The sequence below is a fragment of the Taudactylus pleione genome, unplaced genomic scaffold (assembly GCF_031769625.1).
Source record: "Taudactylus pleione unplaced genomic scaffold, aTauple2 ptg000730l, whole genome shotgun sequence".
Classification (NCBI taxonomy): Eukaryota; Metazoa; Chordata; class Amphibia; order Anura; family Myobatrachidae; genus Taudactylus; species Taudactylus pleione.
The window spans coordinates 56,249-78,040 of NW_028285132.1; the positions used below are offsets into that span (position 1 = coordinate 56,249).

The 21,792-nt window shown below is 46.4% G+C and overlaps 1 pseudogene; it reads right to left on the minus strand.

The window, feature by feature from the left end:
* Window positions 1–9,819: 9,819 nt before the first annotated feature.
* LOC148477266 (uncharacterized) overlaps window positions 9,820–21,792 on the minus strand; it is a 78,291-nt pseudogene continuing 66,318 nt past the window's right edge.

Consider the following 21,792-nt stretch of genomic DNA (forward strand, 5'->3'; position numbering starts at 1 on the left):
ATAATACATCAGGAAAATATTGAATGTACAAATAGATAAAATGAATATGAGATAACCACAAGGGTATTCATATGGGGGGATTTGTAACACCAAAGAAGAATCCCTCAGTATAAATATATACACATTGAGCTTAATTCCAGCTCCAATAGCCAATGTCAGATGAGATAATTAGTCCCACGATGTGAAATAGGAGACACCAGATTTTATAGCTGTGTAATGTCTCCGTTTATAGAAGAGAAATGAACAATTGAATGTTCCATATAAATGTAGCTGTTGCCGTAAGAACAAAATTGCTGCTGAGAATGTTACAATGTTCCAGTTTTTGCAATTGGAGAAAAAACTATTTGTTATGCTCACTGCTGGTGTTTAATGCCAAGTTGTAAAAGGTTTAAAATGCTGAGCAAACAGATCTGTAGCAGCTGTTATTTAATATAAATAATAGATGCAGTTAGTCGTTTTTACCTCCGTCTCTGTGCAAAGGGAGCCGCCTGGGTTATGCACTCCGTGTGCCTCCTAATCTCCGTCTCTGTCTATTCTGGGGGTATGTGGTGTAAAGGCACCAGTTGTAGAGACCTGGTATAGTTAGTGGGACCCGGTCTCTGTCTATTCGGAGGGTATGTGGTGTAAAGGCACCAGTTGTAGAGACCTGGTATAGTTACTGGGACTCCCGGTCTCTGTCTATTCGGAGGGTATGTGGTGTAAAGGCACCAGTTGTAGAGACCTGGTATAGTTACTGGGACTCCCGGTCTCTGTCTATTCTGGGGGTATGTGGTGTAAAGGCACCAGTTGTAGAGACCCGGTATAGTTACTGGGACTCCCGGTCTCTGTCTATTCTGGGGGTATGTGGTGTAAAGGCACCAGTTGTAGAGACCTGGTATAGTTAGTGGGACTCCCGGTCTCTGTCTATTCGGAGGGTATGTGGTGTAAAGGCACCAGTTGTAGAGACCTGGTATAGTTACTGGGACTCCCGGTCTCTGTCTATTCGGAGGGTATGTGGTGTAAAGGCACCAGTTGTGGAGACCCGGTATAGTTAGTGGGACTCCCGGTCTCTGTCTATTCGGAGGGTATGTGGTGTAAAGGCACCAGTTGTGGAGACCCGGTATAGTTAATGGGACTCCCGGTCTCTGTCTATTCAGAGGGTATGTGGTGTAAAGGCACCAGTTGTGGAGACCCGGTATAGTTAGTGGGACTCTCGGTCTGTGTCTATTCGGAGGGTATGTGGTGTAAAGGCACCAGTTGTGGAGACCCGGTATAGTTAGTGGGACTCTCGGTCTGTGTCTATTCGGAGGGTATGTGGTGTAAAGGCACCAGTTGTGGAGACCCGGTATAGTTAGTGGGACTCTCGGTCTGTGTCTATTCGGAGGGTATGTGGTGTAAAGGCACCAGTTGTGGAGACCTGGTATAGTTAGTGGGACTCCCGGTCTGTGTCTATTCGGAGGGTATGTGGTGTAAAGGCACCAGTTGTGGAGACTATAGTTAGTGGGACTCCCGGTCTGTGTCTATTCGGAGGGTATGTGGTGTAAAGGCACCAGTTGTGGAGACTATAGTTAGTGGGACTCCCGGTCTCTGTCTATTCGGAGGGTGTGTGGTGTAAAGGCACCAGTTGTGGAGACCCGGTATAGTTAGTGGGACTCCCGGTCTCTGTCTCCCTTTCACCCAAGGGTATGTAGGAGCACCAGTCGGCTTTCCTCCACCCTAATAAAGCTGTGTACACACTGGGCGATATATCGTGAACATGTTGGCGTGTGTGTACCCCCGATACATCTGTGAACAACATTGTTCAAACTTATTAATCATTGTATGTGATACACACAGGTGTATCCCTCTGTAGGGACAATAAGTAACCTCAGTAGTGTTTCCTCTCACAAAATTACCAGGTGTAAAGAAACGCATAAGGTAGACTGTGCACACCTAGCTCACTAGCCCTTTAATATTGTGACATCGTACCACATTGCTATAGATTGCGGAGACCCATTAAGGAAGCCTGCACCAAGTGGATTCACCACGACGCATACAAGCGGCTCTGGTATTTTCTAACCGTCTAACATACTGTCCCGTGACAGTCGGGAACTACAGTGTGTCAGGACTGCAACTATTTCAGTACATAAAGATAAACTACATTTGCCAAAATTCCATTGTGGTCGTTGGAGGAACTATCCTGGTTGCTGGTGTTCCCCACATACAGGGGATAGAGAGTTAAAGTGATCATCTGTTTCCAAGGTGTTGTCAGGTTGTGGGATTCCTAGATTGCTCATTATTTCAAAACAGATTCCATTTGGGTCACATGTTCTGAACTTCCTATGGATCACAGACCTCTAGTATAAAGCCTGTTACTGTGTCTCAGTGTCTGTGCAACGTTACTTTCAGGTCTTTCTTGGACTCCTGCCAGATCCCCGCTGTGCCTGTGGTTTGCTGTGGACTTTGCTATCTCTGCCCGTGTTCCGGTTAAACTTCTGATAGTTTACCAGCCGCACTACAGAGCTCAGCATCGCCATTGCCTAAGTATTGTTATTCTGCTCTATTGCTGTGGTTCCATTCCTTGCTGCATTATTTACTCTGCCTGTTGTCTTCTACTTCCGTGGACATTGTAGTTAACTTTACTACAGTTGTCAACTGCACGTTAGTTATCGTCGCCGGACCCTTAGTACATCGTGGGGCTCAACCCCGCTCTGGATCCCCGTCACGCTGCAGGGCTCAAACCTGCTCCTCAGTGCATCGCAGGGCTCAACCCTGTCCCGGATCTTCACTATATCACAGGGCTCAACCCTGTTCCGACCTTCACTACATTGCAGGGCTCAACCCTGTCCCGGATCTTCACTGCATCACAGGCCTCAACCCTGCTCTGACCTTCACTACATTGCAGGGCTCAGCTCTGTTCCGGATCTTCACTACGTCTCAGGGCTCAACCCTGTTGCAGATCTTCACTACACTGCAGGGCTCAACCCTGCTCTGGATTTTTATCGCGCTACACGGCTCAACACTAGTTAAGGTCCTCTATGCCATCCTGAGGTCTTAGCCTCATATTGGACTCTGGATTTCCCTACCACATTAGTTCTTGTGCATCAAAGACTTTATGTACATATAGGGGTTTACTCCTATATTAATTACTGCATATTTGAACTCCTGTGTTGTTGAGACTTTATGTGAAATGTTGCTATATATTTTTGCCTATGAATAAATTCTATTTACTTTTATTCCGTGTTACTGAGATTTCATGAAAAGGTCATTCCAAAGACCACCCCAGTTTATAGTGCCCAGTAAGCCTGACTCCTTCCAGGAGTCTCAAGTGTTGGCAGCCGTGACAGTTTGCACAGACCTAAAAATGAATCCAGATCTGGAACAGGCTACTGGGGTATAGGTGCATCAGGGTTTGACCGCCCGTCTGGAAGTACAGGAATATACTAAAGTTCAAGTTTTGCAATGTTTACAGGATCTTTCCACACGTCTTGATAAACCTAAGATTCCTGTTACAAGTACATTAAGGGTTTCTGCTCCTCACCTACGCTTACCGACTCCTACCTCTTATGGTAATCCAAAAACCTGTAGAGCATTTCTCAACCAATGTGAGATTCATTTTGAATTATTACTCCAAAGTTTTACCACCTCTCGTGTTAAAGTGGCTTATATTATGTCATTATTGTCTGGTGCTGCTCTCGAGTGGGCCTCTCCTTTATGGGAGAGAAATTATGCTTTAATGTCTAATTACAAAGCTTTTGTTTCTACTTTTAAAAGGATATTTGATGAACCTGGAAGATCAGTGGCCGCATCTGTGACATTTTACGAGTAAAACAGGGAACATCTCCAGTTGGTCAGTATGTGGTTTGTTTTCAAACTATAGCGGCAGAATTTAAGTGGAACAATGAGGCATTAAGAGCAGCATATTAGAATGGTCTCTCTGAGAGACTTAAAGATGAGTTCGTGACTTAGGATCTTCCTGAGAAATTGATTAGTTAATTTCATTCACTATTAAAATTGATTTGCGTATGCGAGAACAAGGGGTTCAGAGGAGTCGCTCTGAGGGTTCTAAGAATTCTCTTACCCAGTCTCGCTCCTTTCATGATACATCTGATGAGCCTATGCAAAATAATAAAGCTAAGTTGTCTGAAGTGGAGAAGCAACGTAGGAGGTGTTCTAATTTGTGCTTGTATTGTGCATCCTCAGAACATTTTTTGGCTAAATGTCCAATAAGGCTGGGAAAACGGTCATCCCTAGTTGATGGAGGGGAAGTCAAACTAGGGGTGCTTTCAAAAGTTTTCCCCAAAAAGGATTGTTTAATCTCTGTGGGTATTCCAGATTTTGGTTCTCCGTGTCAAGAGTTTTCTGCATTGCTAGATTCTGGAGCAGCTGGCAATTTTATTTCATTGTCTTTGGTTCAAGAATTGCAAATTCCTGTTGTCAAATTAACTGGGACTAGAATTTCTAATGGATATGTTACATATCAAACAAAGTCTGTGAAGTTGAGGGTTGGAGCTTTGCATGAAGAAAGTTTAGTTTTTGGTATTACCTATTTCTATGTATGATATAGTTCTTGGTTTACCATGGTTAACGCTTCATAACCCTCCTATTGATTGGACTTGTTCTCAAATTCTTTCTTGGAGCCCTAAATGCAAATTAAATTGTTTGATTCATGTGGTACGATTGGCTGAAGTGAAAGTAGATGTTCCACCTTCTCTCCCACAGCCTTATCATGAATTTGCTGATGTCTTTTCTGAGCAGGCGGCAGACGAACTTCCACCACATCATCCCTGGGATTGTCCTATTGAACTTATTCCTGGTAAAATGCCACCCAAAGGTCGAGTGTACCCTCGCTCTGGGCCTGATTCAGAGCTGCTCGCTCTGACAGAGCGCTTGCTCTGAATCAGACCCGTCTTTTTTTTTTTGAGCGGCCTCCTGGCCGCTCGCATAGCTGTAGGTGTCCATCCACAGCTAGTACGAGTGGCCAGGATGATGGTCGCGATGGTCAACACCATCGGGCTTGCGACAAGACCCTTGTGGTAGGGTCTCATCCATCGCAAGCCCCAGAGAGCTTTCGGCTCTAACAGAGCTGGAAGCTCTCCACTGACATCACTTGTGATGTCAGTGGGGCCGCCCCCAAACGGCAGGTGTTCTCATGGGAACACCTCCGTTTGGGCAGCCACCCCCCCGGCCCGCTCACCAAACGGGCCGAGCTGTCGCTCAACATCAACAGCTCGGCCCCTTTGGGCGAGACCCAGAGCAACGGAGTGCCCGTCACTAGCCGGGTCTCACGCATGTGCATGCCGGAGCCGGCTCCATCGTGCGCATGCGCAGTGGGTGACCATCGACCCGGTAGCGAGCGCTCTGTGCTTGTGACCGGGTCTGAATCAGGTCCTCTGTTCCTGAGACTCAAGCCATGTCAGAATATGTGCAAGATAACCTATGAAAGGGGTTTATCAGTCCTTCTTCATCTCCCGCTGGAGCGGGCTTCTTTTTTGTAAAGAAAAAAGATGGTGGTCTTCGTCCATGTATCGACTTTAGAGGTCTAAATGAGATCACGGTAAAAAACAAATATCCTTTGCCTCTCATTACAGAGTTGTTTGAAGGAGTTAAGGGGTCTTGACTGTTTACTAAACTTGATTTAAGAGGAGCTTACAACTTGATCAGAGTTATAGAAGGAGATGAGTGGAAAACTGCGTTTAATATGCAAGATGGCCATTATGAGAACCTCGTCATGCCTTCTGACTTATGTAATGCTCCCGCGGTGTTCCAGGAGTTTATTAATTAAATTTTCCAAGATATACTTTATCAGTTTGTTATTGTTTATCTTGATGATATTTTGATTTTTTTCCAGGAATCTTTCTGATCATCTTTCCCATGTCAAAGAGGTATTAAGTCGTCTTCAAGCTAATAAGTTTTATGGTAAGATCTCCAAGTGCGTTTTTGAAGTTCCGGTTATACCCTTTTTGGGGGTATATTATCTCTGGTTCCGAACTTCAGATGGACCCCGAGAAGTTGAAGGCTATTTAAGATTTGGTTTTGCCCACTTCATTAAGGTCTATTCAGAGATTTTTAGGCTTTGCCAATTATTACAGAAAGTTTATCAAAGCGTTTTCAACGATTGTGGCTCCAATTACTGCTATGACAACAAAAGGGGCTAATCCCAAAGTGTGGTCCCCAGAGGCATTGGATGCCTTCCAGACTCTTAAAGATGCATTTTCTGTGGTCCCTTGTCTAGTTCAACCTGATGTTGAGAAACCATTTATGCTGGAAGTGCATGCCTCCACTTAAGGAGTTGGGGCTATTTTGTCACAAGTGGCTGCAGATGGGAGAACAGTATCTTGTGGATTCTTTTCATGAAAGTTTTCCAGCGCTGAGAGTAATTACTCCATTGGGGACCAAGAATTGTTAGCTATTAAGTTAGCATTGGAGGAATGGAGATATTTATTAGAAGGCGCAAAGCTTTCCATTACTATTTTTACAGATCATAAGAATTTGTTGTATTTGAAGACTGCCCATTGTTTGAACCCACGACAGGCTCGTTGGGCACTCTTCTTTTCTCGTTTTGATTTTGCCCACAGGTATCGTCCAGGTTCATTGAATAAAAAGGAAGATGCACTTTCTCGGTCAATGTTGGAAGAGAAAGAACAAAATGAGGATCAATGGTACCCTATAATAAAGCCTCTGGCCTTTTCTTCAACCTCCATCTCTCCTGATCCTCCTCCTGGGAAGATATTTGTGGCACCTGAGTTACGAGGTAAACTTCTTTCTTGGGCTCAAAATTCTCATTTCTCTGGACATCCAGAGATTCATAAAATGTACTCATTTTTGCAACGTTCTTATTGGTGGTCCTCCATGAAAAAAGATGTCCAATAGTTTATACGTTCTTGTTCTAAGTGTGTACAACATAAATCCTCCCGTCAGTCTCCTGTAGGTCCTCTCCATCCACTACCCATTCCTACCCAACCATGGACCCATCTTTCCATGGATTTAATCACAGATCTTCCTGAGTCTAGGGGGTGTATGGTTATTTGGGTAGTGGTGGATTGTTTTACCAAGATGGCCCATTTTTGTCCTTTGGCTCGAATTCCATCAGCCCCCAAATTAGCACAAATATTTATTAAAGAGATATTCCGTCTTCATGGATTTCCTTCTGAGATAGTGTCTGATCGGTGTGTCCAGTTTGTTGCTCGTTTTTGGAGGGCCTTATGTTCAACATTGCTAATTAAATTACAGTTTTCTTCTGCATATCATCCTCAGTCAAATGGACAAACCGAAAGAGTAAACCAGGATTTGGAAACTTTCTTGAGAATGTATATTTCCTCTTCTCAAGATGATTGGATGGATTTTTTGCCTTGGGCTGAGTTTGCCCATAACTTTCATTATTCATCTGCTATAGGTGTAAGTCCTTTTTTCGCCAACTATGGTCGGCATCCCTGAGCTTCAATCAATTCCTACAGTGGACATTCCAGCAGCTAAAGCTACTCTCCAACATTTTTCTGGAATGTGGAGACAGGTACATAAGTGTCTTAGGAAAGCCTCTCATAATTATAACATTTTTGCTGCTAGAAAACGTTCGGTTGTTCCTAAACATTCTGTTGGGGATCATGTCTGGTTGTCCACTAGAAATCTTCGACTTAAAGTACCTACTATGAAGTTTGCTCCCTGGTATTTGGCCTTTTCATATTGTAAAAATTATCAATCCAGTAGCATGTAAGTTACAGTTACCTCCAACCATGCATGTACCTAACTCCTTTCATGTCTCCTTGCTTAGACCATTGATTCTTAATCGATTTCATGACAGCTTGCCTAAAGTACCTCCCATAACAACTTCTGAAGGTGTGGAGTTTGAGATCGATAAGATTCTGGATTCACGTAAGCATCAAAATCAATTGCAATATCTCGTAGACTGCTTATTATTTGAAACCTGATTCCATTTAGGTCACATGTTCTGAACTTCCTATGGATCACAGACCTCTAGTATAAAGCCTGTTACTGTGTCTCAGTGTCTGTGCAACGTTACTTTCAGGTCTTTCTTGGACTCCTGCCAGATCCCCGCTGTGCCTGTGGTTTGCTGTGGACTTTGCTATCTCTGCCCGTGTTCCGGTTAAACTTCTGATAGTTTACCAGCCGCACTACAGAGCTCAGCATCGCCATTGCCTAAGTATTGTTATTCTGCTCTATTGCTGTGGTTCCATTCCTTGCTGCATTATTTACTCTGCCTGTTGTCTTCTACTTCCGTGGACATTGTAGTTAACTTTGCTACAGTTGTCAACTGCACCGTTATCGTCGCCGGACCCTTAGTGCATCGTGGGGCTCAACCCCGCTCTGGATCCTCATCACGCCACAGGGCTCAACCCTGCTCCGGACCCTCAATACATTGCGGGGCTCAACCCCACTCCGGATCCTTGTCACGCTGCAGGGCTCAACCCTGCTCCGGTCCCTCAGTGCATTGCAGGGCTCAACCCTGTCCCGGATCTTCACTATATCACAGGGCTCAACCCTGCTCCGACCTTCACTACATTGCAGGGCTCAACCCTGTCCCAGATCTTCACTACATCACAGGGCTCAACCCTGCTCCGACTTTCACTACATTGCAGGGCTCAACCCTGTTCCAGATCTTCACTACACTGCAGGGCTCAACCCTGCTCTGGATTTTTATCACGCTACACGGCTCAACCCTAGTTAAGGTCCTCTATGCCATCCTGAGGTCTTAGCCTCATATTGGACTCGGGGTTTCCCTACCACATTAGTTCTTGTGCATCAAAGACTTTATTTACATATACAGGTTTGCTCCTATATTAATTACTGCATATTTGAACCCCTGTGTTGTTGGGACTTTATGTGAAACATTGCTATATATTTTTGCCTGTGAAAAAATTCTATTTACTTTTATTCCGTGCTACTGAGATTTTATGAAAAGGTCATTCCTAAAACCACCTTAGTTTATAGTGCCCAGTAGGCCCGACTCATTCCAGGAGTCGCAAGTGTCGGCAGCCGTGACAGTGGACCACGTGATTACTCGGCAGTCACCTGCTCTCATAGGGTAGAGATGGCAGTCTCATCCAAGTGAGTAGACAGAGACGCTCACATTATACTTGGATCCCAGAGACAGCACCAGTCCTTAAAACAACTAGGAGATGGAGAATTGGGTGATCACCACATCTAATTATTGGGGTAAGCTACCTGGAATACACATCCATTACCTCTGTATCTCCACATACACACATTGGAATACATGTTAGAACTTTGTTACTATTCAGTGAAGATAATATTTAACAGAGAAGTGTCTCTTTGTCACATGTATCAACATCTTCAATTGACTGTACATTAGTTTCCACTGTTGGGAACTCTGGTGATGCCTTTTTGGACATAAAGAACATCTACACGTTAATACCTCACCATATTGAGTGGATTTTAACAAGGGTTCTTTTTGTGACAATTATTGCATAATTATTGTCTACATTTGTGTATTGTTTATGCTATTTTATATTTTTGATGCTGGGACCCATGCATTTAATGTCCTTTAACCTATGATTATTTTAATAAATTGTATTAATTTTTTTCATGGTATTTGCACTATATTATATGGATATAGCAGTGCAGATTTTATATAGTATTATTGCAGGTCAGTGGTGCTGATGTCTGATCTCCATTGTTTCCTCTTGGCACCAGCCATGCCTGTTATTACATCACACCCCCGCCAGTGATGTCACACACATCCCCTTACTAGCGCTGCCATAGACACTAGGGACAGTTTTATAACAAGACTATATCACAAATCTAGCCCTGAGTGATTATAGCCCATTAATGTAACAAACATAAAATATAAAGTGATATAAAAGGTAGAACAATAACACTACAAGATGTTAAACCACATTTATTAGTCTACCAGTACATATAGCATCATCCTCTGTGCTCAGGAGAGGGAGCGCGGTCCTATTATAGACACAAATATAATCAGACTCCACCCAGAGCGCCAGGAACACCCACATATAGGACAGTCCTTATCCCTCACATTTGTGGTGTCCTGGTGATGGCGCCACTAACCGAAGAACAATTTGTGTTGGTCTCTTTATTTCTGGAAAACAAACCTATGACATCACAGTGATCATTTATGACATCATGTTTCTCTGGGCACCTGGCATCCTTGTATATCACAGGTTATTGCAGGTGGGGGAAGAGGCTTATAGCAGGAACGTGTTTGTCAGGTATTTAGACCCAATGTCACATTACAAGTCACTATGAATTTACCCCAAGTCCCTGGAGCATGGTCCATGTTCTCGTGCACTCTTATGCTATTTTGGGTGATACAATTCCAAAAGTGACCATACACGCTGCATAGTGACAATGAGTGTATATTATCTTGTGAGAGATTGAAGAGCCCATCTCAGCAAATTAGGCATGAGATTTGCTCTTTAGATAAAATATTTTCACTCTCAGACTTTCCCATTTAAATGTGTGTGAATAATAATCCGCAAGATCTGACTTTAATGTAATTTCTCTCAATCAGAGCATGTGGCCTCTCACCTGTGTGACTTCTCATGTATAACAAGATGTGATTTCTGTCTAAAACATTTCCCACACACAGAACATGGAAATGGTTTCTCACCTGTGTGAGTTCTATGATGTTTAACTAGATCTGGTTTCAGTGTAAAATATTTCTCACATTTACTGCATTAAAATGGTTTCTCACCTGTGTGACTTCTCTGATGTGTAACAAGATTGAATTTATAGGTAAAACATTTCCCACACTCAGAGCATGGAAATGGCTTCTCACCTGTGTGACTTCTCTGATGTCTAACAAGATCTGATTTGTGTGTAAAACATTTCCCACACTCTGAGCATGGAAACGGTTTTTCACCTGTATGACTTCTCAGATGTCTAACAAGGGCTGATTTCAGTGTAAAACATTTTCCACACTCAGAGCATGGAAATGGTTTCTCACCTGTGTGACTTCTCTCATGTATAACAAGATGTGATTTATGTCTAAAACATTTCCCACACTCAGAGCATGGAAATGGCCTCTCACCTGTGTGACTTCTCTGATGTTGAACAAGATGTGATTTATGTCTAAAACATTTCCCACACTCAGAGCATGGAAATGGCCTCTCACCTGTGTGACTTCTCTGATGTGAATAAAGAACTGATTTATATGGAAAACCTTTCCCACACTCAGGACATGAAAATGGCTTCACATGTATATTAGCAGGTTGATGGGTAATACGCTTTGTTTTCTTTGTAGAACACGTGGCATTTATATTATTGGGAAAAATATTATCTACTCTGAGAGTTGTAATAGATATACCGATATCTGAGTTATCAGGAGAACATGACACATGAGAAGAATGAGATGACATATCTATACTGTGGAGAACTGGAGAATCCTGTCTGATGTCATCTTTTATTTTAGAATCTGGAGATATAATTAGATGGTCCTGCGATATATTCCATCTGTTACTTCCACCTGTTGGGAATATAATAAATGTACAGTAATATTAATGTTTTAACAAAATAAGGTTAATATAAAAAAACCCTCTAAGTGATGAATTTAAGACGTTTAAAAAGGTACAATTTGTAACTAACATTTCTCAATCTGTGCTCTCTCTCTACATGTGTTTGTTTGGTACATATTTATTTTTAATAGCTGAAGTGCCTGTGCAAGAGCTTAATTTGCAATGTGAAAGGAGGATGTGAATATGATTAAGCTGAAATATGGTTTAAAATAATAAAACAATTGTTTGCATAATATAAAGGTGAAATAAAATACTGCTGCCTCCAGGACGGCAGAAGAGGTGCGAAATATCCAAGAGCTATAATGAAAGAAAAGCTGTAACTGCAAATGCTTACCACGCCTGTGTAATAGTCCCATTACCACGCCAGTGCAATAGTCCCATTACCACGCCTGTGCAATAGTCCCATTACCACGCCTGTGTAATAGTCCCATTACCACGCCAGTGCAATAGTCCTATTACCATGTCCCATGACCACGCCTGTGCAATAGTCCCATGACCACGCCTGTGCAATAGTCCCATGACCACGCCTGTGCAATAGTCCCATGACCACGCCTGTGCAATAGTCCCATGACCACGCCTGTGCAATAGTCCCATGATCACGCCTGTGCAATAGTCCCATGACCACGCCTGTGCAATAGTCCCATGACCACGCCTGTTCATTAGTCCCATGATCACGCCAGTGCAATAGTCCTATTACCATGTCCCATGACCACGCCTGTGCAATAGTCCCATGACCACGCCTGTGCAATAGTCCCATGACCACGCCTGTGCAATAGTCCCATGACCACGCCTGTGCAATAGTCCCATGACCACGCCTGTGCAATAGTCCCATGATCACGCCTGTGCAATAGTCCCATGACCACGCCTGTGCAATAGTCCCATGACCACGCCTGTTCATTAGTCCCATGATCACGCCTGTGCAATAGTCCCATGACCACGCCTGTGCAATAGTCCCATGACCACGCCTGTGTAATAGTCCCATTACCATGTCCCGTTACCACGCCTGTGCAATAGTCCCATGACCACGCCTGTGCTATAGTCCCATGACCACGCCTGTGCAATAGTCCCATGATCACGCCTGTGCAATAGTCCCATGACCACGCCTGTGCAATAGTCCCATGACCACGCTTGTGCAATAGTCCCATGATCACGCCTGTGCAATAGTCCCATGACCACGCCTGTGCAATAGTCCCATGACCACGCCTGTGCAATAGTCCCATGATCACGCCTGTGCAATAGTCCCATGACCACGCCTGTGCAATAGTCCCATGACCACGCTTGTGTAATAGTAATAGTCACCTCACCACGCCTGTGTAATCGTCACATCACCACGCCTGTGTAATAGTCACATCACCACGCCTGTGTAATAGTCACATCACCACGTCTGTGTAATCGACACATCACCACGCCTGTGTAATCGACACATCACCACGCCTGTGTAATCGTCACATCACCACGCCTGTGTAATCGTCACATCACCACGCCTATGTAATACGTTACCACGCCTGTGTAATAGTCACGTCACCATGCCTGTGTAATAGTCACATCATCACGCCTGTGTAATAGTCACATCATCACGCCTGTGTAATACGTTACCACACCTGTGTAACCGTCACATTACCACGCTTGTGTAATAGTCACATCACCACAGCTGTGTAATCGTCACATTACCACGCCTATGTAATATGTTACCACGCCTGTGTAATAGTCACGTCACCATGCCTGTGTAATAGTCACATCATCACGCCTGTGTAATACGTTACCACGCCTGTGTAACAGTCACATCACCACGCCTGTGTAATAGTCACATCACCACGCCTGTGTAATAGTCACATTAAGGCTCTGCATGTTCTCTGCACATTTCTAGCAGAATTAGTTTTCTTTCTGGGTCTGCATGAGACTCACAGGATTGTAGAGCCGGGCTCTGGTTTTATTAGTGTCACAGAAAATGAGAGATATGGTAAGAGCTTACCCTTGTTATCTCTCTTTCTTCAAAATCCATAGGGTCCACAGGGTCGACCTTGGGGTATAGGTTGGGAACCAAATCCGGCCACCACGCAGTTAAAGCTTTCAGCTCCCAGGATGCACTGGATCCACTCTCCCTATAACCCCGCCCCCAAGCCAGAGGCACCTCAGTTTGCAAGTAGCCAAAGGCCAGAGGAGGAAAGAAAGAGAAGTCTGGAACACTGAAGAACCATACTCAGAGAAGGAGATGGGAAACCAGTGACCAGTAACACAGCTCATATGAAGCCAGGTACGTCAGGGTGGGTGCCCTGTGGAACCTATGGACTTCGAAGAAAGAGAGATAACAAGGGTAAGTTCTTACCATATCTCATTTTCTTCTTCAGGGTCCATAGGGTTGACCTTGGGGATGTCCCAAAGCAGTCCTTATAAGGGTGGGGATGCTCCTGGAGAATCCATCGCCCAAAGGAAGCATCCTGAGAGGCAAAGGAATCCAATGCATAGAACCTTAGAAAGGTTTGGACAGAAGACCAAGTGGCCACCTTGCAAGGCAGAACAGCCGAGGCGTCACAGCGAGCCACCCACGAGGGGCCCACAGCCCGAGTAGAATAAGCATCAACAGAAACAGAAAGGCCTTCCTATGTGTAGGCCCCTGAGATAGCCATACGAAGCCATCTAGCCAATGCTTGTTTATTGGCCGGCCATCCTTTCCTGTGAAATCCATAGACGACAAATAAGGAGTCTGATTTCCTGAAGGAACTTGAATGGACCACGTAGATCCTGAGAGGCCGGACCACAGTCAATGAGGCCAGCCCAGCTGATAGGACTGGAGACTGAAATGTCGGTACAGTAAGTTCCTGAATAATATGGAACTTAAAAACCACTTTAGGAAAAAACACAGGACAAGTGCGACTCATAACCCTGTCTTGGTGAAATATCCAGAAGAGGGAGCCACATGAGAATGCTCCCAATTCCGACACTCTCCTGGCAGATGCAAACGCCATAAGAAAGAGTCTAAGCCATAAACCACGTAAGGGCTATCAAAACTAGTGGTTCAAATGGAGGTCCCAGGAGGGCATGAAGAACCAACGGCAAATCTCCAGGAGCCCCTAGGGGGGATAAAGGGAGGTAGAATCCAGAAAACACCGTGAAGGAGGATCTGGATACCCGAGAGTTGGGCTATTCCACAACCGAACCATACTGAAAATGCAGAGACCCGCACTTTCAGGGAGGCCAGGTGGAGGGCTTGACCCAAGCCAGCTGGAAGGAATGCCAGAACTTCTGGAAATCCTAAACACCTAAGGATCGTAGCTACAGGTACAATACCATAAGAATTATGTATGCCATATTCTGTGGTAGATCCCAGCAAAAGCTTGCCTAGATGCTCTAAACATCCCGATGACAGAGCCAAAAGAATACTTAGGACCACAGTAGGGATGCACTCAAATACAAACGATCCAGGTCCAGGGAAAGGCAAGGACCCTGAGACAACAGTTCCGGATATTGAGGCAGCAGGAACAGTGTCGATGGAGAGACTCCGAAAATCTAAGTACCAGAGATGTCTGGGTCAATCTGGAGCCACCAGCAGGACAGTATCTCTGTCTCGATTGAACCTCCAAAGTACTCGAGGAAGGGAGACCGAAGGAAACAAGAACACAAATTGGAAGGTCCACTTCACTGACAACGCGTCACCAAAGGTTGCTTCAGTACCTCTAGTTCTGGACCCTAACACCGGCAGTGTGTGATAGAGTCAGGAGGCCATGAGGACCACCTCTGGAAGGCCCCCTCTGCTCACTAGTAGTTGAAACCTCTCTTGGAGAAGAGACCATTCCCCGGGATGCATGTTGTGATGGCTGAGGAAGTCCCCTTCCCAATGGAGAACTCCCGGAATGAACACTGCAGAGATGGCTGGGAGGAGACCCTTGGTCTATGTCAGAATGTATGACATTCCTGTCATTGCTGCCCAACTACGAGTGTCTCCTAGATGTAAGCCACTGTTGTGACATTGTCGGACTGAACCTTTACAGGTTTACCGTGAAGTGTGTGTTAGGCCAGAGCAAGGGCCCAAGACAGCTTGAAGTTCCAATAAGTTGATTGGCTGGGCAGAATCGACAGACATCCAACTGTCCCAAAAGGAATGTGCACCAGTCACTGTGCCCCAGAGACTGGCATCTGTTGTAAGGATTACCCTAGATGAGATGGCTATAGCCACCCAGATAGAGACAGACACACCTCCGGAGAGAGCATCATCGTCTGAACAGTGATCCGATGGAGAAACCTGTTCCATCTGGAGAGGATCAGTTTTGCAAAGGCCTGGACTGAAACTGAGCATATTCCACCATTCGGAAGGTAGATACCCTGGATTCCAGAACCCGCATTACAGAGTATAATGACACTTGGCTGTGGAGACCTCCGCGCACTCGTAGTTGAAGAGTGGAGATCTTGTCTGACGTCAGAAGGATTCTCCAATTCTGAGAATCCAGCAGGGCTCCCAGATGAATCATACCCTGGGAGGGATTCAGGGAGGACTTTTTACCAGTTGAATTACCATTTGTGCTTGTGAAGGAAAGCAATGGTTAACTGGAAATGGCTTTAAAGTACCTTGGTGATCCTGCTAAGAGCAGGCCATCCAGATACTGGAGTAGTCGGATACAGTGAACAGGTGGCTGTCATAAAAGCCATAAATCTGGTAAATCCCTGTGGGGCTGTGGACAGTCCAAAGGGCAGAGCCTGAAAATTGGAAGTGTTGCTGTGGCACAGCAAACCTTATCCAACACTGATGAGAGGGCTCTATAGGTACCTGTAGGTACGCGTCCTGAATATCCAGCGATACCATAAAAGTCCCCAGGTTCCATAGCTCGGATGATGGATTGTAGGGGTTCCCTCCTGAACCTAGGCACCTTTAGGCATTGGCTTAGGGATTTGAGATAGAGGATAGACCAATGAGGACCATTCGGCCTCTGCACCAGAAAGAAAATAGAATAACCAGTCCCTCGCTGAGATAGTGGGGCTGGCATAATTATCCCTGCTTACCGCAAGGACTGTATAGATTTCTGGATTTGTAAGGCCTTGTTCGGGTCAGAAGAAGGGCCTGTGTAGCAAAACATGTGGGGAGGCCGCCTGAGCAATGAGAGGGCGTACCCGTGAGAGTCTTCAACTCTTACCCAAGCATCCGTGGTGACTTGACACCAGCATTGGGCGTACTGAAAAAGTCGGTATCTCATTCTGGGATCCCCCAGATGAAAACCTGTCCTGTCAGGCTGAAGGTTTATCCTTAGGTATAGAAGCAGGGCGTCTGGATGTCCAGGTCTGCTCGGTACCGGGTATGGCTGCCCTCGTGGAGGCCGACAGCCTAGGAAAAGACTGGCCTTTAGGTTGTCCCTGAGGACAAAAAGACTTAACAGATTTAGTCCGAGGCCTTGTAGTGGGAGTTGTTGAAAGCGGAAATTTGCCGTTAGTGATACTGCCAATGTTGCTACAATCTGGTCAAGGTCAGGACCAAACAAAATCTCCTCAATATAGAGTATCCATTTTTAAGGCCTATCTTGGAGTCCACCTCTGCCTTCCATGAGTGCAGCCATAGGGTATGGCAGCAGATAGTCGCAGCCAAAACCCTGAAGGTTAGGACACTGGCATCCAATGTTGTTACTCCAACATATGAAACTGCATTTTTTATGTGAGCAACAAAAGACATCTGATCCCCAGAAGTTTTTGAGGGAAAAAGCTCTACAAATGCATCAGCCCAGCACTCAATAGCATTAGCCACCCATGCGATAGCCATGGTTGGACGGGCAACAGCCCCTGAAAGCGAGTATATTGATTTCAGGTAAAGTTACTACCTACAGATCCATAGAATCCGTCCGGGCAGGGAAGGGAGGCGTAGTAGCGCTCTTAATCAGACGAGTAACATGAAAATACACCCCAGGAGGTGATTCCTATTATTTGTAATGACCCTCAGGGAATGGGAAACATGAGGCCAAACGCTTTCTGATACCTCTTATCTGGCGATAGCCAGCCTACCGCCATGTGATCCACCCGCTGGTCAGAGAAGGGGATCACAGCCGAAGACACTTAATGCTTAAACTGAGGGTGATTTGATTTAGGTGCAGGATTGACATACTCTATAACTAGAATGGACTTGACCACCAGCACCAAAGCAGGGATATTAATACTGGATTTAGGCTCCCCCTCGTGTGAGAGGGATAGGAGTCCAGCAGTGTACACTGGGAAGTAACCTCTGGGCGTTTATTACGCCATTTTGTGTTTCGTAGAAACAACATCCACCCAGGGTGGCTGTTTTGGTAATCCCTGCCAGGGAAATGACAGACTGTTGTGGAACCTGAGGGAATTGCATGTACTGTGAAAAACCCTGGTATGAAGCGACAGTCTGTGTCACAGAGGTAAAGTGCAAGAACTGCTAGATACCCTGAGAGGGAAGGGTAGCATGTTAAGTTAACCCAAGTGGGTTACAACTATGGGGGCTGCCAGGCGATCTGCAATGGAGGCCAGGGTCTTGAGGAAGAACCTGCCTAAGGGGGTCCTTTAAGGGGCCCGGCACCTGATGGCACCTAATATATAACCCTTTCTGATTCAAATCCTCCGTACTCACAGCTGCAGCACATGACTTGCAGGATAGCAAAAAATGGGTGCAGTATATCGTGCTCCATTTTCTGGTCAAACAATCATCATTGTGGAAATATCAAGCAGCGCTATACTGGTCCTGACTGGCGCTAGGATTAGCTGCAGGGACCCATTATCACCGTATGCAACACACAGTTCCATCTAACATATGGCAATGTGCAGCACACAACAGTATGTGACAAACCTCACAAATATTGACAAGTATATATATGTGAGGTCTCAGAACCACCCTAGGTACACCTGTATTAGGGCAGATTGTAAAGAAAAGGGATAGATATATACTGACAGTGGAGAGAATAAGGCACAGACAGTCAGCGCTAGCATAAGTCACATACAATGCAGAAATATACAGTGATCGGGTTAAGCAAAAAAAAATGTGGGTCCCAAGGACCCCTCACTTTAAAAAATTTGGATCCTACTCCACAGTTTCCGGGTCCCATCACAAATTATGGTTTTGAGCTCCCCATATGCCATGAGACAACCCCAAATGCCCTACACATACTGTACACTATGGAAAGTCAGTCACCAAACACCCCTTAATCTTCCCCATCCCATTAGTGTCATCATTGGCATCTCCCCCCAGCCCCCATGGCCATGACAGCACCCAAATCAATAAAACTTATGAAATGAGCACAGACTATATGGGGTTAATGTATACAGTATGCAGTCGGGAAGCCGGCGGACCTTATACCGACAGCCGGCTTCCCGACTGACATGTCCCGGCAAGTGTCAAATGACAGGCGTCGCTATCCCGACGCCTGACATTAGACCTACGCCGGGAGCCTGACGCCCAGCATCCCGATCGAAGGGACGTTGGTGGGGTTTTAGGGTTAGGTTAAGGGCTCCCGGGGGGGGACTTAGGGTTAGGCACTCCCCCAGGAGTTTAGGTTTAGGCTAGGGCGAGGGAGGGTTAGCGTTAGGCACCCCCGAGGGGGACATAGGTTTAGGCAGCGGGGAAGGGGGGGTTAGGTTTAGGCACTTAGCGGGGGGATTAGGGTTAAGCACTTGGGGGGGAGGTTAGGGTTAGGCATCCCTAAGGGAGGGTTAGGGCTAGGGGGTAGAATAGGTTATTTAATACTTACCTTCTGACGATCGGGATTTCCTCCTGTGTCAAGATGCTGCAGTCAGGATTTGAACCATAATGATTCCATGTATACAGCTGTTTTTCACAGAAATCTCCAGCAAGTGCTAATTAGCACTTCATCATTATTATCAATGAGGACTACGATCTGACCTCTATGTACTAAACTCCAAAAAGCAAAACTTTTTGGAGTTTAGTCCCGGTAGTTTACACTATCTCCACATGGTGTAAACTACTGTAAGCCTATGAGGGCTCCAGATGCAGGAGAGAGATCTTTCAATCTCTCTCCCCCGCAGCCCCCGGTCGGCTCTGGTAGCTGACACTGTGTCCATGCGCAGTGTCAGCTTTTCCCGGGGAAGTCTTTCACTTCTGTGAAAGACTTCTAAAATTTGTCAGGTGTATAACTCGCAGGGACAGCGGTTACCGCAACCACTGTCCCTGTGAGTTCCCCTTAGTACATAGCCTGGCACACAGGGATGTGGGGATGCCCTGTGCTGTGTGGCACGCAGGGTTGTGGGGATAGCCCATGTGGCGGTAGAGAGAAAGTTGGGATGCCACACTATATAACACAATGAAAGCTGGCCAAGACCAGATAAAGCCTTCGGAGGGCATGGGGCACTTAAGACGGGGGCCTCTCTCTCTTGTGAGCGATTTCCCCCTGGCTGTGCCAGTTGTGTGTGTTCCGCCTCCTCCCACACCTCCATGAGGTCCTACCTGAACTCCTGCAGGGGGGGGCAGACTCCGGAGCCTTCTCTTGGGCAGCGCTAATGCTGCTCATCTCCAGCCTCTGTCCCCAGCAGCAGAGCAGTAACAGTTGGGCATGCTGCTGCTGGCTCTGTAGGGTGGAGAAAAGAATCGTTCCTGGACAGCAGCAGCAGAGCTGGGTTGGAGCGAGGGCCGACAACAGAAACTTTGGGGCACATCACACTAATTTTTCTTGTCCCCATCTCATCCCTCCCCACTTGGTACAAGCTGGTTGGCTTGAGTCTTTTCCTACCTCTGCAATGGGGTCTCTAAAGAAATGGATCCTTCCTGGTCAGATGATGGCTTCAGATGGTATGCACTATTTATGTAGACAATCGCATGGGCCAGAAGATGCCTGTTTAAGTAGGAATATTACCAATGTCGTCATCATCATATAACACAGGTTGTATGTTTTTTGTTTTTTTAAATTGGTGTCTTAATGAAGATTATTGTGCCTCAGCCTCTTCCCTCCTGTTTTTTCAGCTGTCTCATCCTACTATGTCTCTCCAGCAGCCTCAGTTCCCCATCTCTCCAGCAGCCTCAGATCCCTATCCCCCGTCTCTCCATAGCCACAGATCCCTATCCCCCATCTCTCCATAGCCACAGATCCCTATCCCCCGTCTCTCCATAGCCACAGATCAACCTATGTCTCAGACACCCTCTCCACGTGTCTAACCAGCAGCTGAACCCCCCCCCCACACCTGTCTCTGCAAAATCCATAGCACCCCCTTGTCCCTGTAGAAGCCTTGGCCCACCTGAGTCTTTGCAGCAGAAGTCAGAGTTTCCCAAATAAATGTTCCCAGCAGCATGCCGGGCACCTCCCCCGCACCCCCATCTCTCTGCAGGAGCAGCCACAACCTCCCCGTATTTCTCCATAACCCCACACTCACCTGGGCTGCATCTTCTGCTTACTCCTGCAGACAGCGGCGACAGGCTCCTCACTTGCTGATCTTCTCCCAAGCAGTGCGCGGACGTCGTGACGTCACTCGCACTGCGGCCAAAAAAACAACAACTTTATTGAGCCGGCCGGGAGAGATACCAGTGACAATGAAGCAGCGTCGCGGATCCCACACAGACTGGCTGGCACTGTCGCTGGTCGGGGGGCCTCCTGAGAGAGGGGGACCTGAACACTGCTCGGCCAGACCCCGCCAGCAACCTCCCTCCTGATCCCGAGCTGACTGCCGGAGAGGTCACTAACTCACAGCTGGCAGCGGCAGCAGGCTCCATGGACACTATAGAGGCGGCGCGTCAGGCTGGCAGCAGCTCCCTGCCAATCACAAGCCAGGACGGGAGTTTCAGCCAATCAGAGGTGACCAAGACCATGCTGTTGGCTGCCAACCACATGTAGCAAGAGCAGCAAAGGCAGCCCAGCACTAAGTTTGGTAGGGTATATGTAAGTGACACGGACAACGCGTCGGACGGGACCCGCTCCTTTTTTAAATCTGAGTCCCTTTCTGCCTGTAGCGCATAAAAACGCGCTATAGCGCATATTTTGCGAACACTGATATATACATAAACATTACATATAATATACTACAAATGTCGCTACATTCAACTGCCCAGATTCAGTGTCTAGGAATGCTATAGCGCTGTGTACACGCACCCAAACGGCCAGGTACGCAGGGGGACTGGGCTCACTGTTATCCTAGGAGTTCTGCTGCTGCACCACAGAGAAAATGCCCACCTGGAGACCTCAGAGGAAGCGCGGCCCGCGGAGGAATGCAGCTCAGGGACGCCAGACCTTACGATGGAAAGGCGCCCTGAGCTGAGGGGAGGAGCCGCTAGACAGGGAAGACTGCCTCCCCTGGCTAGCAATTAACCCCTGGGACACCGTTTCCCGCTGCCGGCATAACTCCCTGGTGGTCTAGCGGTCACACGGGGGATGCCTCTGCA